Source organism: Narcine bancroftii, chromosome 7, assembly GCF_036971445.1.
Source record: "Narcine bancroftii isolate sNarBan1 chromosome 7, sNarBan1.hap1, whole genome shotgun sequence".
NCBI lineage: Eukaryota > Metazoa > Chordata > Chondrichthyes > Torpediniformes > Narcinidae > Narcine > Narcine bancroftii.
The window spans coordinates 156,952,564-156,966,456 of record NC_091475.1 but is presented as its reverse complement, the minus strand read 5'-3'; positions in this window follow the sequence as shown (position 1 = coordinate 156,966,456).

Here is a 13,893-nt window from a genome sequence, read left to right as displayed (position 1 = left end):
TGAAGTTGATTCAGTTGGTTCGTCTGAAGATTCCTCCTTTTCATAGTTGTCTGCCATTCCTGCAGCTCCAAGATGAATTTTCTTGGTGCTTCTCTTCTTCTTATCAGTGGGAGTATTTTTCACCCTACATGCTTTAGCGAAGTGGCCGAGTTTCCCATAATAGCTGCAGGTAGCAAATCGAGCCAGGCACTTCTCTCTGGGGTGCCAACTCTTAATTCAGAAGTAGCATTTGCCAGGGGTTCGCCCTTTTCTTTCCTTTGGAGTTCCAGCACTCCTGGATGTTTCCCTTTCGGTTTCTAGCATTTCACTGGACCAAATGGCACTTCTCAGTGTTTTGGCTAGAGTGACTGCCCGGTCATAGGTTAGGGGCTCTGTCTCCAGCAGTCTCTGACGGATGTAACTGGAGTCGACTCCGTTAACAAAAGCATCTAGCTTCAAGGCATTGCGGTTTTTTTGCACATTGACTGCCCTGACATCATATTAGTTTGCCAGTGAGTCGAGGGCCAGTGCATAGGCAGCATCACTTTCCCTGGGTTTATGGCGTCTAGATAGCAACTGGTGTCAAGCAAGCACCACATTCCATTGCGCTGCTTAGTAAGCAGTCAGATGTTCCTGGGCTATAGCCAGAGTGGTAGCTCCTTGCGTTACGGCAAAAGGAACCTCACTCAGCAGGGAATTTAGATGGTCCCACTGTATCGCCTCATTGACCATGTTGTTTCGAGCCATGTAGTAATCGAAACAAGCAACACAGTGGTTGAAAATTTCTCTAGTCCTCGGGGTAGACTGGTCGATTATCAGCTGCTCTGGCTTGAGTGCTGCATCCATCTCTGCTAATAAAATTGAAGTGCCAGTTGATGAAGTAAACAAAGACGATGTGGTCAAACAATAATCATGGCTTTTATTAGCAGAAACTCATGGTACAATAATGAAAGACAATGGGTGCATACACAGTTATACCCAAGGGGAGTGTCTTTAACGGTAGAGATAATACATGACCAATGTCAGTAAGGCAAGGCTAGGCAAGAGGGAGACTGACAGCTCAGCAGAGGTTCATCACAGGCAGAATATTCACTGCAACCAGGATAATGACAGAGAACTTCCTTGTCTGGTAGAATGGGTGGCACTTGATTGACAGATGTTCCAGGTCAGGGGAGCAGGATTGTGATATAACCGTCATGTGGGTGCACCATGATGAATTGATGATGACACAAACCAACCTTCCCTGATTTTTCCTGATGCTGGTGTCCAGTCAGCATGATGGAGGGTGTAGCCCACAGGCTGTAGCGCCATGTTCAGAATGCCCGCGTTAACCACGTTTTCGTGAAGCACATCACACAGCACTCCCTGAGGTCTCTCTGATGTTGTAATTTGGTTCAGAGTTCATCAAGTTTGTTTTCCAAGGATTGTACATTGGCCAGGAGGGTGGTAAGGAGCAGAACTCTGAGGGCCTGGTGTCTTAGCTTAATCTGTAGTCTCCATCTATATCCATGTGGTCAGGTCTTCTTTAAATGGCCGTGGATTGGCTGCAGGGTTGAAATGGTCTATGTGATGTCTCTTTAAATCTTCTGCCAAGTTTAAATAGACTGAGCGTCTGCTGCTTGCAACTCCCATGGAGTTTAAATGGTCCATTCGCTGGCTGTTTGAAACTCCCGGGGTGTTAAAATTGCCTGAGCATCAGCTGTTTAAAGATGCCGTGGTCTGATGGAGACTTCTGTTTCTGCCAATTGCGAGGTCTGCTACTGTTCATAGGACATTCTTATTCATAGCTAAGTTTGATTTTTATGATTAAGTTATGTCAACTTTGAACAGCCAAACATAAAAAGAGAAGCAGATTTTTTGTCTCTGTTAGAAAATTCTGGTTTCAAGTACTATTCCAGTGACCTTTGCATATAAATCCAGGCTGACATTTCAGCACAGTGCTGAATGAGTGCTGGACTGTGGAATATGGCAGTGATATTTTACTTCTGGACACCACTCATCTTAATTCTTGGCAAACACCACTTAAAGCAGTAGAGTATCAGACTGCATTGTTGTTACTTCCTTAGACATCCGGTTGCCTTTATTAGCAACCCGTGGTAGGAAAATAGATAATTTCACAAAATTTTTGGAGCAGATTGTACAGTCTTTCTAATGAAGGCTTTGCTCTCTCACGATGCCTTTTCTACTTAGATTACCTTGTCTATATGTGTACCATCAGTGACGGAACTTCATTGACTAAAGCGAGCTTTAGTAAAGAATGGGAAGGATGCCAAATAAATCCAAGTCTGATTGTCCTATTTTGTGATCAAATACACATGACGTTGTCAGCACATAACAAGTTAATGCTGGTACGAACTAGCACATGGAACTGACAGATAGCAAGCTGCGAAAAAAAAAGCTGCCTTTTAGCAGAGGGCTCCGCGCAGTGACCTGTAATCTAAAGTGTGAGACAGCAAGGAAGAAGGAAGAAACACGTGCCAGTCTGATCTACTTCAGTTATCAAGAAAGTTGTTTCACAAGTTGTCAAATCTACAGGCACTTTCATATCAAAGGTAGCATGGAAAATAACGTTCATAGGTCTGCCACCTGTTTCTTCAAAAAAACAATCTGAGATTGTAAAAGTTATTAAGGAATATGTCTGCTATTCCCACAAAATTGCAGTATGGATCTTTTTAATAGATCTCAGTGCAAATACCCATTATCATAAAAGCATTTACTTCACTTTAAATGGGCTCATTATTAATGAGAGCCTCTGTTGGAGTTATTTCCAATACCTCGTTGATCTGAGAAACAGCATCATAACTACAATCTGACCTGTGTGACATTTTTTGGACATACTGATGCTGATCAAATACTACTAATGCAAATCAGTCCAAGAGTGAAAATTAGCGCCAAGGACCGTAAAATCTATTCTAATTACTTTTAAAGCCACAGTGATTTTCAGTCCCATTCTGCTTGACAACCACAGTTGGCACCATTTTAATTAAGTTCAGCAGCAGATGGTGTTTCTGTACCGTCTGCCAAATGGAACCATGATATTCCACCACTTAGAGGATGTAGGCTTTGTAGGAAATTGAAAATTGCAGCTTGTGACAGCAGGGCTATGGATTTGTGAAATTATCTATTTTCCTACCACGGGTTGCTAATAAAGGCAGCTGGATGTCTAAGGAAGTAACAACAATGCAGTCTGATACTCTACTGCTTTGAGTGGTGTTTGCCAAGAATTAAGATGAGTGGCATCCAGAAGTAAAATATCACTGCCATATTCCACCAGTGAGGGCAGGGGAAGTGGAGGAATGAGCCAGCTGCATAGATCAGGTAAAGTTCAGATTTATTGTCAGAGTACATACATGACATCCCATACATTCCTGAGGTTCTTTTTCCAGCAAACCAGACAGAATTTCTTCTGTACTCAAGAAAATATATACAAAAGAGAGAATTGTAAACAAAGAAAGAAATGAAAACAAATTGTGTAATACAGAAAATAAATATTCAATAATAAATAATGCGCAAAATAAAAGTTCTTAAATGAGTCTCTGATTGAGTTTGTTGCCCCAGAGGGTGGAGGGGCAGCAACTGTTCCTGATCTGGTGGTATGAGTTTTGTGGCACCGATACTTCAATCCTGATGGCAACAACAAGAACAGAGTATGTCCTGGGTGGTGTGGATCCTTGGTGTTTGCTGCTGCTCTCCACTGGCATAATAAATGTTCTCAATGGTGGGGAGAGGTTTGCCTGTGATGTGCTGGGCTATGTCCACTATCTTGTGAAGGGCTTTCCACTCAGGCGTATTGGTGCCCCCATACCAGGCCATGATGCAGCCAGTTAGCACACTTCCCAAAACAAATCTGTGGAGGTCTGCCAATGTTCTCAATGTTATACCAATCCTCTGCAAAATCTTAAGAAAGTAGAAACTCTGACATGCTTTCTTCACAATGACTTTTGTGTGTTGAGTCCAGAAAAGGTCCTCCAAGGAATTAAAAATTTGCTCACCCTCTCCACCTCTGATCCCCAAATGATCACTGGTTCATACACCTCTTCTTTCCTCTTCAAAATTCCACAATCAGCTCCATGGTTTTAGTGAGTGCCAGGTTGTTGTTAGAACACCATTCAGCCAAGTTTTCAATCTCCCTCCTTTATGCTGACTCATCACCCCCTTTATGTAACTCACTGCAATAGTATTGTCAGCAAAATTTGTAGATGGTGCTATTGTCGTACTGGCAGTTGTAAGAGTAAAGTGAGTAGAACAAGGGTCTAAGAACGCAACCTGTGGTGCTTTGGTACTGATGGAGATGCAAAGGAGATATTCTTACCAATCCTCACTGATTGTGATCTTGAGATAACGAAATTCAGGATTTAATCACTCATTAAGGTTTAGAGGCCCAGGTTTTGTAGTTTGCTAATCACTTTTGAGGGGATGATGGTCATGAATGCTGAATTGGTGTTGACATGTATATGTCATTGCTGTCCAGGAGTCCCTGGGTTTAGTTAAGAATCTCTGAGATGGAATCTGCCATGGACCTGATGCTATGGTAAACAGATTGGAATGGATTCATGTTGCTGCTCAGACAGGAGCTGATGTGCTTCAACACAAGACTGTGGATATGAGAGCTTGGTCCATAGTCATTTAGGCATAAATGGAGTGAGATGTTGAATATAACTGAATATGTTGGCACATTCCGGTGAGTGCAGGTTTTCAGTAGTTAACTGTGTACTCTTTTTGGAGCAGATTGTACTGACAATTAACCACACTAGCAGTGCGAGTATAAGACAGCTTTAATAAACTAATATGTACACTAAGAGGTCTTGTCTCTCTGCAAGACAAACCTGGAAGACTAGACTGTAGCTCTGGACTGCTTTATATACAAGGTCACCAGGATGATCCCTGGTGACCTAGTGGTGTAATTACATATCACCACATTCATTAAAAAAAATGCTATTCCCCCCTGCATTTGTCCCTGTTGTATGTTAGGTTCCTTTCCTCGGCTGCCTGGAAGAAGCGTTTTAAATTCATGTCATGATCCTCCTGAGTGTGGCCACAGATTGTCACATTGTCTAAGTAGGGGAACATCGCTTTCAGTTGGAACTCATTTACTATTCGGTCCATTTCTCTCTGAAACAGGGACACTCCATTGGTGACACTGAAGGGGAGTCACAGAAATTGATACAGCCTGCCGTCTGCCTCAAATGCCGTGTAAATGCGATCACTGTTTCTGATGGGCAATTGGCGGTATGCTGCCTTCAGGTCTATGGTGGAGAACACCTTATACTGCACAATGTTGTTGACCATGTATGCTATGCGTGGTGGAGGTAGGCATCTAGTTATGTAAATTTGTTGATTGTCTGGCTGTAATCCACTACCATGCGCAGTTTTTCTCCTGACTTTACTACAACTCTCCAGGGGCTGGTGCTCTGCTCTATGATGCCCTCCTGTAGTAGCCTGCGGACCTCTGTCCTAATGAAGGCTCTGTCCCTCGGGCTGTACCTCCTGCTCTTTGTGGCTATTGGTGTGCATTCTGGGGTCAGGTGTGTGAACAGCGGAAGGGGTTCTATGTTCAGGACAGACAGGCTGCAGTATTGTTTCTTCATAAGGCGTAGTGGGGGGTGAGGCCCGTTGTGCACTATTGTAATGATTTCTAACTGGCACTGAAAATCTAACCCCAATAGTACCGGGGCACAGAGGTGAGGGAGTACTAGTAATTTGAACCCTTTGTATTCTGTGCCTTGGATTTCTAGAGTAACCCTGCAAAACTGTTTTACCTCAGCCGCAAGGTTGCTGGCTGCTAACAGGATCTGGTGTTCATTCGGGCATGTGGGGAGGGCAAGGCAGTTGACTAACTCCTGGTCAATAAAACTTTCAGTGCTTCCACTATCAAGCAATTTATCCTCACATCATAAAATCTATTTATTTATTTATTTATTTTTCACACCATAAACTACATTAACCATGATACATACTTTTTCCTTTTCAAATATATACAGTGCCATTTTCTCCGCCCCCTCCCTCCTCCCATCCCACCCTCCCTACCTCCCCCCCCCCGTCCATTTAAAGTACAAAATCTAGGATACATTAAACCAGTCAAACAATGCTGTCATTCAATAAAAATAAACAAGAAATTCCACTGAGTCAATTCTTTTCATTTCCTTCTCCTTTCGTTAATTTAGGTAGTGAATGTCCCCAGTAGGTTTTCTCTATTGTGTTTCATGTAAGGCTCCCATATTTGTTCAAATATTTCAATATTATTTCTTAAACTATATGTTATTTTTTCTAATGGAATACATTTATTCATTTCTATATACCATTGTTGTATTTTCAAATTATCTTCCGATTTCCAGGTTGACATAATACATTTTTTGCTACGGCTAGAGCTATCTTTGATGCACACAGTGGCATCAGATAAATTGTGTGGACTCGCGTGATTCATGCGTAGAGAAGCAAGTCTGGGGTGTCCTTCATGTCCTTCCATCCGATAGTACTCGGCGTCATATTAATCTCCTGAAGACTGTGTCCTCTGCTCTGTAGCATTTGTCCAAGATGGCCGGCTGCACGTGGCATTCTTCTTCTTCTGTTTGTCTGTGGAGAAAGAAGAGCTTTCCCACCTCTCATTAGCATGAGAATGGGCCCTGGCTGTGGCCTTGGGACTTCTGCAGACTTTTGCATAATGCCCACGTTTTCCACAGTTGGAACAGACATTTTCTCTGGGAGGGCAGAGGGCTCTGAGGTGCTTTCTTTGTCCACAGAAAAGCACTTTGGACCCTTAAGGTGCTGCTGCTGTGGATTCCTGTGGGGCAGCATACTTTTCTTTTCTTGGGGCTAGAGAGTCCAGCAGTGTGACGTTTGTCCCAGCCCTAGGGTCCTGTGAGTACTTCTCCAATTCTTTCCTGGTGCTTTCTAAAGCTTCTGCAATAGTCTCTGCCTCATCTAGCCCCACCATTCCTTTCTCCAGCAATCGATGTCTCATCTCAGTGGGCCACTTCTGTCCATAATATGGTCCTCTGCATACTCCTGAGCTAATACTGCTTTAAAGTTGCAGCCTCTCGCCAGGTCTTTCAGAGAGTATAAAGTCTCTGGCAGACTCCCCTACTTGTTGTGACCTGGTCATGAGTCTGTACTGGGAGTGGAATTTGCTATGCCCCTTACTGTAATGTCTCTGTAAAATGCATATTGCCTCTTGGTAGGACCTGGCATCCTGTATAAAGGAGTAAGGGTGGTCTCCCAGCTGCGCTACAAGCAGTATTAATAGCTCTTTATCCGATGCCTCAGCACCCTCCATATAATTTAGAAAACATTCTTTAATAAAATCCTTGGTTTGGATCAACAAGTCTTTGGTTCTTTCGACATGCTCTACAATCTCCAGATCCTCTGATGATCCTCTACTGTCAATGTCCGAGGATGATGTGTGGGCTACCTTCAGGAGAGTGAATACAAGTAAAGTATTCGAAGTGCGTGCCGGCTCCGGGATTTCTGGGGTCGAGCTCCAGCCTGTCTGGTCGCAGCACATGGCTAAGCCGCAGTCTCTGGTCCCTTAGGTGTAGCAAGTGTGGACCCTGGGGTACTGGGAGCTGCTGGTAGAGCCTCTGTGGGGCTTGTGTCTGCTGGAGGAGTAACCTGGGTGCTTGGGGCTGTTGGCTGAGTCTCTGGCTTTGGGACATTTGCAGCGGGCTTAGGGGGGATCCCAGCGGTAGCGTCAGGTCTCCGTGGTACTGGGGAAACTGCTGCTTGGGGAGTGACGGTAGTGGTGTCTGCTTTCCCTGGCTCTGGAGTGGTCGGGAATTCTGCATATACATGGCGATCGGGAGAACGACTTGTGGAGATCCTTCCACCCACGCTTGTAGTGGCCCTTTTCTGATCAGACCGGGGCTTAGGGTCGGCGGCGCCTGTACCAGCGAACCCACGGACAGGCAAGGTTCTTGGCCGTTTCTTACCTGCCCTATCATACTTCTGTGGTCTTCTCTGCATTCCAGCATGATTCCAGTACAGCGGTCCCTCGCTGTCTCTGTCCTCGGATGCACATGCTTGCAAGTCGTTCTCGGATTCTATTCCTCAGGAAGAATCTCCAGGTGGTTGGGAATGCGCATTGGAGCAGAGCAGCTTCCATCCTCGTAGCTATCATATTAGTTTATTAAATTGTACTGACAATAACCACACCAGCAGAGCGAGTATAAGACAGCTTTAATAAACTAATATGTACACTAAAAGGTCTTGTCTCTCTGCAAGACAAACCTGGAAGGCTAGACTGTAGCTCTGGACTGCTTTATATACAAGGTCACCGGGATGACCTCTGGTGACCTAGTGGTGCAATTACATATCACCACACAGATACTTTGCTTGTATTCACTTTCCTGAAGGTAGCCCACACATCATCCTCGGACATTGACAGTAGAGGATCATCAGAGGATCTGGGGATTGTAGAGCGCGTCGAAAGAACCAAAGACTTGTTGATCCAAACCAAGAATTTTATTAACTAAAAGACTGGACCATATCACAAGTAGGTCGATCAGTCCAGAATGACCTGGTCTGGCTAGGAGCAATTCTTTAAGACCTGCCAGTAGGTGTGGCTACACTCTCAGCCAATCACAGTCATCCTACACTACCATCTGTACATATGTACATATACACATTGGTGATAGAATCTGTATATCACAGGGATGTGCAGTGCTCTTGCTTGTTTTGGTGGTCAAATTGGGCATAGAAAGCATTGTTCATCTGGGAAGTGAAACTTTGCTGCCTTCAACTGCTCCAGATTTCTTTTTGTAGCAGGATATGTCATAAGGCCCTGCTACAGCTGTCAGGTATCCTTAGTTGTTTTCATTCTCAACCAGAATCTTCACTTTGCCCAGGAGATGAGTTTTCATAAGTTGTACCTGCTCCTTGTGTAGCATTCTAGATCTCTGGCCTGTGATCTGGCTCTCAGCAGGTTCCACATTTCATTGTTTATCTAGGATGTCTGGTTTGGGAAACCCCTGAATGACTTGGTGGGGACACACTCATCAACAGCTGTTTTGATGAAGTCTGTAATGACCCTGGTGCAATCATTCAGATCCTCAGCTGAATTCTTGAACACTGACCAATCCATTTACTTAAGGCAGTCCTGTAACCATTCTTCAGCCTCCTGTGACCACACTCTGGTTGTCCTGATCTCTTGAGCCTCTCATTTTAAGTTCTGTCTGTATGAGGGCAGAAGGAGCACAGCCAGGTGATCCAACTAGCCAAAATTTTTTTCTCGAGAAATAACAGTAGATTTTCCTTATCTTCGGACCTCTGGTACAGTAGGTTATGTACTGGTGGTAATTGGACAGGGTTTTCTTGTTTCACATTGTGAAATTGTCTTGTTCTATGAAAGTGTTTTGTCAGCCTATATATGCCAAGAACTGGATAGTGACAGAGTAAGCTCACCCCACACCCCTGGAACTGTTGAAATTTTCATCCCATCAGTCTGGAAGTTAATTTCTGAGCTCAAGAGTATGTACCCAACCCTTATTTTTTTTTGTGAGTTTTAACATAAAAGTTTTACTTAAAAAAACCCCCCACCAAATATAATGCCATTCAACAGTCTCGATGTAAAGGTAAAAAGGTCTGGGGAATGCATGCTGAGAAATTCTCATTGCTTAGCAGAGCTAAATTTGCTTTATTGTTACTCAAAGAACTCTAAAACATTTCAAAAAACCCAGGAGCAGGAGTAGACCAGCGAATCTTTTGAACTTGCTCCACCATTCTTCAAGATCCTCACATCAGAACCATTTTCCAGCACCAACCCCCATTCCATCAATGTCCAGAAATCTATTGAAGGAACACAGTGATTCAGTCTCCACAACCCTCCTTTGTGAAATCATTCAATCATTCATCACCCTTTGTGTGAAATAATCCTCTCAGTCCTAAATGACATCTTCAGCGAGGTGAAAAATTTTCCTTGCATATCACCTGTCAAATCTTGAAGAATTTTGTTATTTTTAATGACTTTTCCTTTCCTTCTTCTTTCAAACTCTAGAGAATACAGACCCAGTCTACTCAATTTGTCTTCATATTGGAAACCTGCCACAAATCTAGTGAATCTTTGCTGTACTCTTTGTGTCAATTATACCCTGTTGCAAACAGGTTGACCTTCAGAGACAGAGTACCATATCCATATGCAACTAAATTAAATGTTTGGCATTACCAAATAGAGATGAATTTTAATGAAATTAAGACGGATATACTTCCAAATTCAAGCAGCATGGGAAATCAAGGGAATAATGGAAAAATTATTTATTCATCTATCATTGTCTTTCAAAATGATTTTGATTTTCATCTGCAATACTGCTGCTAATACTAATAATTCTAAAATTTAATCTCGGATTGTGTACATTGCCTGTACTTTGGTTGTCCTGAGAAAATTTTATCTTGATTTCCTTCACCATGAGAATCTCAAAGTTATCCTTGATTTTTCAAAACTAATCACATGATTTTAATTTTTTTTTATTTAGACATTCAGCATGGTACAGACCTTCTGGCCCAAGAGTTCATGCTGTCCAAATACATAATTTAACCCCCATAAACCCCATGCATTTTTGGAAGGTGGGAGAAAACTGGAGCACCCAGAAGAAACCCACGCAGACACAAGGAGAATGTACAAACTCCTTACAGATAGCAGTGGATTCAAAACCAGATCGCTGGCATTGTAATATCGTTGCGCTAACTGCCATGCAAACCGGGCGACAGGTGCAGATATACTATAAAATCAATTCTCATTTTATAATAGCATTTGATTCTAATTTAAATCAAATTGGATTTTTCACATTTAGGTTTCATATGCTTCATGCTGTTAAACTGTTGAGAGATGAGGCATGACTTTTGACTCCTGCTTTGGTGTTAACATCAAGAAGTGGTGAGAATTAAACTGGGATGGTGCACCTACAAGTTATCTTGGACTCTGTGCCACAATTCCTTTTGGAGTTGCAGAAGCCATGTTACCTGTGTGCTGAGGCATTTTTATTTCTATATCTCCAGGGTAAAAATACATCATATGAGATTAAAAACTTGTTATTATTATTCTAATGTCATTATCCTACCAGAAATAAAAATCTAAAACTAGTGTATTAAATTCAGTTAATTTAAGCAGAAAAAAATGTGCTCTAGAGACAAAGATAAAAGGAGTTTTATGGATCTGGAGTAGCAATAATAATAAATACAGGTGACCACACATGGATAGTAGAAATCATCAGATATTCCCATTATTATTTCTATATAACCAACTTGTCAGATTCTTTTGATCTGCAGGAAATTATATGCAAATGTAAATAACTTGATTTTGGATTTATGTGTATATATATTTTTTTTCAATACTTTTATTAACATTGAAATTCCATATTGAAAAATACAGAGTACATATGTTAAAAGTCAAAAAGATACATTACACTTAAATCATATCATTTCATCCAAGGTACCCACATTTTAATCAAACAGATTATATTGCATTGATATTTCATTATTTTGTAGTGGCCCGTGAATCGAGTCGCGACCCAGCAAAATGGCTGGTGAACGCAGCGATCACAAGGGCCCCACAGGGACCAACGGGCATCGACTCGCATGAACCCCGTGCGGCAGGAAACAGCAGGAATGCTGGCCAGTCGGAGGCCGGCGCTGCGATGATGTCACTCCTGTCATTCAGAGGCAGAGGGTGAATATAAACAGAGATGGCAGTGTAATAGATCAGTCTTAAACCTCCACTCAACTCTGTGTGTGTGTGTGTGTGTGTGTGTGTGTGTGTGTGTCCTTACTCCACACTTTGCTTAGCACACGCACTACATTGGTGACCCCAGCAGATCCATCCGGCAGTTGGACCTGGAGATAATGAACCATGCAGCTCTCCACGTGGTCCTGCTATAGCTGAAAAAATTCTAGGTGTCTCAGCCACATATGTGGTTCGAACAGGCCAAGGCCTAGTGCCACATTTGACAGATCGCTACTGCAGACACCCGCTACTAGTACGCAGCTACCTCGCTCGACTAGGACATAGCAGCGAGGGTTGTCAAATTCCTACCATAGCCTCTGGAGCAAGGCAAATATGGTGCCCTCAAAGAGCTACTAACCTGCACTTTCAGGCTATCTCAGTGCAAAAGCGCCATCCGTCTGCTGAACTTGGACGGACTGGGGGACAGGGCCCCATCCGTCTTCATGAGCAAGATGCTCGCACTCGTCGAAGGGCACAGGCCTTGCCTGCTCTTTGAGCAGATTTTCCTGGAGCAGTTGCCGAAGTATATTCAACTCTTGATCGTCACTGAGGACTTCATCAACCCGACGAAAGTTGCAACCCGGGTGGACGTGCTCTGGAGAGCGAAGAAAGAAAACAGCGCCTTGATGGAACAGATCATTAAGCCCCGATCTCAGCCAGCAACAAAGCCACAGCAGACTGAGAGGCAAGTGGACCCCACTACCCAGCCATATTGCTATTATCATCAACAGTGAGGTGCGGGGGCCCATTAATGCCGCCCACCCTGCACGTTTCCGGGAAATGCTATGGGCAACCATTGTTAATAATTGCGACAGTTGGCCAACGTGACAGCCTCCTCCATGTGTGGGACTCTCTGACAGGAAGTTGGTTCCTCGTGGACACTGGTGCCAAAATAAGTATCCTCCCCCCCCCCCCCCCCCCCCCACATAGCCTATGACACCAGGAATGCCAAGGTGGGTCTGGCACTGAGAGCAGTGAACAGCACCTCTCTACGAACTTATGGCACTTGAACCAGGTGCCTACAACTTTCTGGCCGATTTAAGTGGATTTTTACTGTTGCGGCCGTGAGAGCCGATTTCCTACGCACCCACTGCCTGCTGGTAGACTCAAAGGGGCGGCTTTTGCTGCTTGCCAGAACTTTTCAGACAATGCCCCTGGGGGAAGCTAAACTACCAGCCCCCCCCCCCCCCACCTCGACTCCATCATGCTGTCTGACAACGTTTACACACGGATCCTGGCAGAGTTCCCTGCAGTAATGGAGCCACAATTCTCCTCCGTGGAACCGAAGCACAGGTTAAGGCACCACATCCTCACTGAGGGCCCCCTGCTCTATGCCAGGGTACGCCACCTCCCCCCCACCCCAAAAAAGCTTACCTTTGCCAAAAAGGAATTGAAGAAAATGGAGGAGTTAGGGATAGTGCAGCATTTGGACAACCTCTGGGCCTCCCCTCTGCACATGGTCCCGAAGGCAGCACGAGGGTGGAGGCTGTGTGGTGATTACCAATGCCTCAATGAGGCCACTATGCCAGACAGATAACCCATACCCCATATCCAAGACTCTACCCACCAACTTACAAGGTGCATGGGTGTTTTCAAAGGTCGATTTAATCAGGGGTTATCATCAAATCCCAGTGCACCCCAAGGACATACCCAAAACTGCCATAATCACCCATTTCAACTCTTTGTCTAACGTGACATTTGAGAGGCACATGAAAGAGAACAATGACCTATTTCAGTGTTCATCATAGACTGTCTCTCCTTTGCTTTCCACAACGAGGACTCTTTTTACCATGTTCAGTTTCTCACAGGGTGTTATGTTATGTATGGCCTCTACATCCTTTGGTACCATGATGAATGTTAGCATATGCCCTTTGTCCTTGTGTTTCATTTTGACCATACATTCTCCTTGCACTGGTATATTGGTACCTGAATATCCTGTCACCTTCACTTTTGTTCCATACATCTTGATCTGGGTCTAATCTTCTTAAAATCAGTCTCTGATATTACATTAATTTGTGCTCCAGTATCCAATTTAACTGAAATGTATATGTCATTCACTTTTAATCTCAACATTCAGTCCCTATTTTCTTTCTTGTTTTCAGTCACAACATCTACATAGAATTCCTTTATCTCCCTTTCATCTACTGCATGAACTTTGCTTTGTTGCACTTGGTTCCTACTGCAATAGTTGCTTTTGTTGCAAA